At 32.8% G+C, this 5,736-nt stretch overlaps 1 long non-coding RNA gene across 1 annotated transcript in view; it reads right to left on the reverse strand.

Moving 5' to 3' along the window:
• LOC111088911 overlaps positions 1–2,700 on the reverse strand; it is a 4,401-nt gene extending 1,701 nt beyond the window's left edge. Inside the window, exon 1 of the long non-coding RNA XR_002613289.1 lies at positions 2,417–2,700. This is a non-coding gene — a long non-coding RNA (uncharacterized LOC111088911). The remainder of the gene's footprint in view (positions 1–2,416) is intronic.
• Between the last annotated feature and the right edge of the window lie 3,036 nt (positions 2,701–5,736).

The following is a 5,736-nucleotide window of genomic DNA, read 5'->3' on the forward strand; positions in this document are numbered from 1 at the left end:
ACTTTGTGTGCACTATTGTTACCAACATTTATAAATAAATGATTATAGGTATATGAACTTTAATGGTGTATTCCAATAAAATCTGTATGTGAAAACTACAACTAATCAATCCAAAAACATTTGTAATCCATGTTAGCTCCCTAGCTCAGCCTGTATATTTGTCCACTGTTGCTAACATTGCATTATTGGTCATTGTTAGCCATTTCTTTTGTGGAGTTATATAAACGTTTTTACTATAAATGCTAAGAAAAATTGTATTTTACAAAATATACTGGAATTTTTAGAGTAAGGAAGATAAAATGATTACAGAAGACCATTCAACTCATCAAGGTCACTTCACTCAAAAAGTATAAAAAATAAACCAATTGTTATTCAGTAACTTAAGAATAAACTAAAGACAAGTACTGCTTTTAAAAATGTACAATGCTGCTGTAGTGTAAATCAGACTTGCAGTGCAGCGAAACTTAAGGTTACTTCCAACTATACAAAATAATTCAAATTACACAACACATCATTTGGCTAAGAAAAAAAAATTACGTTTAAGAAAACTCATCAAAGTGTTAACAGTTTAAACCTATTACTCTTAATACTCATATTTGTACTTATAACATTTTCATTCAAAACCTAGGCCTTTTATGATTGTTCAAAGCTTTTAAGAATTTTCAACCTTCAAGTCTTTTTTTGGAAAAATTAAAGTAAAAAAAGCATCAAGAGGCTGAGGCCAATAAATCAGGTAGATTTGAAATAATATTCTTCAGAAAATTCAGCAAAATAAGATTAACCAATCAAATTTTACCACATAGCAATATTGTCATCATTCATGATGAAGGACTTGGCATAAAGCCTGTAACAGTGGAAATTGTCTCAGCACCAATTCAAGGCATGAGATGTCTGTAAAACAAAATCCACTAAGCTTGTCTTAGTCAACAATTTTCTATTAGTTGTATATTTGAGGAATTAGCTATCCATACATAGGGTACATTCAGTTACCATAAATTCACCTAAACATTTCTTGGATATGTATATGGATGTGAAAGGCTTAATTCTGTTTGGATTGCATTATGTTTTCTTATTAGCTAGAGTAATTAATCTCACCCAGCTTAACTGTATAACAAATCAGTATGTTAGGAAATATGCCATAGCCAATACTTGAAGTAGTTCACACCAGTGTGCTTACACCAACATTGCCATTTTACTTGTAGTTGCACTGTACATGCTGCAATATTTTAGCATGTTTTTAATTTTCTTGCTCGATATTAATAGCTTTATATCTTTTTACCTATGCCACTTTGTGCCACCACAGCAATTAAACAATTCTTGTCTGAGCAGAAATTTGCAAAATTGAATTACTAATAAAAATAATTAAACAATAACCCACATTTTTCAATTACAGCTGACATATTTCTCCTAAGTAACAACCACCATGGTTTTCAACAGCACTGACATTAACTACTATTTTAACAGAGCTCATCCACTGCATCAATGCAAATTCAAGATAACATTAATATTTTCGGGCTACAGGCTTTAGCCCAAAAATAAGTACTAATTTCTGGTTGTGGTTACATACACAGTGAATATCATTCACTACATTAGTCTACACCCTATGTTACTCAGCAACTTAAAAATTAACTACAAGTATTCGTTACTATCTTAATTAAAAATCAAATGTACAATATTACAGTTGTGTAAGCATACTTGCAGTTGCAGTTCAGTGCTTTCTCAACAAACAGAACACTGTATAGTTACACTTGTAAGTTACAGAATAGCCTAATGCTAATGTTCAACTAAAGTTAACTTTAAGTATTTTAAAAATTAAAACAAAAATCATTTCTTAACAAAAAAAATAATAATGCCTTAATACTAATACTAGTAATAGTTTCTTAGCTAAGGTCTAACGTTGGTTAATCTAATTTATATTACAAAAATATTGCTACATACACTAATGACTTAGGCCTATATACAAAATATTATTAAGTCCTTAATTTGTTTAAAATTGTTACGCTAAAAACAGTTATTAAGTTATATTATAACTAACGAGTTCACATGAGTAATAACTCTGAATCTGATAAAGTTATGCGAGAGAACAGTAACAGGTAACTAAGTTAACATACACCATTACATGAATCTAACTTAAGTTCATTAAATGTTAATGTTAAGTTACAACTTTAATTTAAATTTTAAATCATTTTCGTAGTTCATATAATAAATTTAATTTAAAGAACTTAGAAAAGTCTATCACAGTATGAGTATCAATGAACGAATGATAGCATCAGTATCAATCATCTGTAGCCTATGAGTATGACATAAATCATGGTAATGTCGTTTTACATTTATACAGTGTGAGTTAGTAGCCAACTATATTCTAGTATTAGTAACGTTATTCAGCACAAAGCTGCATTATATTAATTATTATTACCAGCTTCTGCAAACTTTTAACCCTTGGGGTCGGATACAACTTATCTTCTCCCGGTGCCAGAGTCCTATCACTATCAGTATTACCCTCTGTTGCTATCGTTAGTTTACCCCACGTGACAGTAACTCAACAGCAATGCATAGTACAGTATGAATGTCTTTCGATTGATCTGCCGCCCGTTTGCAGTCAAAAATGGTACTTGTGATTGGCTGATTAATTAAATCTTTGTTGTTCGTTTGCTTAAAATGTTTCTTCTATCGTTCTTCTATCAACCCACAATTCCTCAAGTTCGTATATTCGGACTTATTCGTACTGGTTCGGACGTATTCGAAGGCACGTGGTAATCTCTGAAGTTCTCACAGTTCAGCGATGTTTATGCATTGGTTTTTTACTGATAATAATACTGCTTGTAACAAATATCGTATTTTAGATTCTTTGTATTTCCGTAAAATGAATTTGAACTGCAAACACTTCTTCTGTTACAGTAGTACTATAGTAAACTAATGTCACAAGTAAAATCTACTTTTATTATATAGCAACATTTCAAATTTACATTCTGACACTGACACACGACTCTGAACTTTCGCCAGTTTTTGTGAATGAGAGTCATGTTAATTTATTTTAAATAATAGTAATAATTAATAAAAATATGTAACCGTTGTTTTGGTTAAAAATAGAATAAATAATGTTGTGTTATTAATTCGTACCGTAAAAAACCTGACTAGTTAGTAAATAATTCGCATAAAATTGGTGATTATGACAAATAAACGGAATATTCTTTTGATTTTTCTAAGGTAAAAATCCTCAGTAGAAAAGATAACATCAACAGAAGAGAAGAAAAAAAGCCTTGTTAATAAAAAAAACAAGGTATGTATGTTTTATAGCAAAGCCACATCAGGCCATCTTCTGTGTCCCCGAGAGGAATCGAACCCCTAATTTTAACGCTGTAAATCCGTAGGCTTACCACTGTCCCACCGTGGAACAATAAAATAATAAGAGGGAATCATCAATAACAACGGCACTTGAAATTCATTTGGGCAGGATTAAAGTAAATTAATATATGATACCTTGCGCGTGGTCAAATACATCAGTCGAAAGGGTTTGACCTCCTGAGTCCAAGACTGTAAGAAGATCTCAAATCAGTTAAGAGATGACGAAGTTATTACCTAAAAGTTTGTACTTGAAAAAATAACTCAGAGCCATTCTATGAGCCGCTATACCGCCGCTAAAATCCTATTCTTAACAAATACAAAGTTCTTCATTTATATCAGTTTTAATTGCCCCAGTTTCTTGTACATGGCCTTGCAATGCCAGGTGGCTAGGGAGCTCGACTCGCAATCTGAGGGTCGCGGGTTCGAATCCCCGTTCCACCAAACATGCTCGCTCTTATAGCCTTGGGGGCGTTATAATGTGACGGTCAGTTCCACTATTCGTTGGTTAAAGAGTACCAAGAGTTGGCGGTGGGTGGTGATGACTAGCTGCCTTCCCTCTAGTCTATCACTGCTAAATTAGGGACAGTGAGCGCAGATAGTCCTCGTGTAGCTTTGCGCGAAAATAAAAACAAACAAACTCGTGTACATAGAACAAATTTGGGCTCAGTTCTTAATGGTTTATTTCTAAATTTATATGCTTGACAATTCATTGATAAATAGTTTATTAAGTTTGCTGAATCACATGCTTTATATATTATTATTATTATATATTCTCGTGATTCTTTTATTTCAAATTAATTTCTGTTAGCCTCGGTTCTTGTATTTCACTTGATGATGATGCATGTAAGTCTGGTGAAACATTGTGTACAAAATAAAAAAACGTTTTACTCTTACAACCGAGAAAAACCTTGGGTGAAAAGTGACAGTAATTGGTTAAAACAAAAACTGAAGAGAAGAAGCTGCAGCAAAATAGTTACAAGTTAGCAGAAATGGTATCAATAGAAAGATGTAAGAGTGTGATTTATTCAACTACGTTTTGAGCCTAAGCCCTTCATCAACCCCCTCTCCCCATTGTCTCAGCGGCATGTCTACGGAGTTACAAAGCTAAAAACCGAATTTCTATACTCGCGGTGGGCAGAGCACATATAGACCATTGTGTAACTTTGCGCTTAACTACAAACAAACATACCCTTCATCATGTAACTAACTGTTTAAATATCACTTAATGAAGGGCTTAGATTCGAAATATTGTTGACCTTATCACTTTCAATATTAACACCTTTCCAGTGTTATATATTTTTTTTCTACCTAATAGTAATAATTTGGTATCATGAGAATTTCCAGCAAAGCAGTGAAGTCCGGTCCTGCAAACATGGGGTTCGTGGATCTCGTATATGAGTGTGTTTTCCGAGGGTGTGACGGTTGGGCCATAAAGAATGAGACAGGACACGTAGATTTACACAAAGGATCAATATTTAATTTAAATCTTGAAAGTTTACTGAAAAACTAACCATAAAGTGCTATTACACAATAGAGCCAGTGATCCTGATTTTTTTTTCTTTATTAGAAACACAACTTTGTATGACTAGCAGCAGGGGCAAAATGTTTCGGACTGGATCACTTTCAAAAATAGGGCCCCCCTAAAATTTAAAAGAATATGTAACAGATAAACAAAAACATTTTATTATTAAAGTAAGTAAAAAGAACTGCTATATGCCAAAACAACCAAAATAATTATAGAAGGAGCAAAGAGCTTAACTCTTTTGTTGTAGACGCATCTTTGTTGTTCCGTAAGTTGATAACAATGTCTTTTTAGACTGCAACAAGCATCAGTGCCTCCAAGTTTTTTTGTGTTGTTGATGCTCTTAAGCGAGTTTTTAGAATCTTCAATTTGGAACAAAAATATCTCTCACATGAACATTGAGTAACAGTAAGTGTTATGATATATTTGTACGCTTTATACAAGTTTTCATAGGCAGAAGAATACAATCTATAACTGCGTAAAAGTTTAAATGCGCACGAAAAACAGTTTCTACAAAAATGTGGTTGAGGTTAAATTTTATCTGCAATTTAATCCAACACGTCATCTTCTGTCTCTGTGAAATCACTTTCATGCAAGTCTCTTTTCAAGTGTTTATAGTTGGAAGCAAATGACACCAACTTTTCATGCAGTGAAATAGAATCAATTTCTTGAATTGCTTCACATTCGAAGATCAACTTTCTCCGGTTCAGCAATTATTTCTTGAAATCATTTGGGATCCAAACATGAAATTTCCTTGTATAGATCTTTGTGATAATCAAATCTATTTTTCAAACTTTCCAGAACTGCGTCAAAAGCTATATTGTGGCAGGAGATTTCAAAGTTTGTTTTTGGATCTTGGACAATAGCAG

Source organism: Limulus polyphemus, unplaced genomic scaffold, assembly GCF_000517525.1.
Source record: "Limulus polyphemus unplaced genomic scaffold, Limulus_polyphemus-2.1.2 Scaffold4719, whole genome shotgun sequence".
NCBI lineage: Eukaryota > Metazoa > Arthropoda > Merostomata > Xiphosura > Limulidae > Limulus > Limulus polyphemus.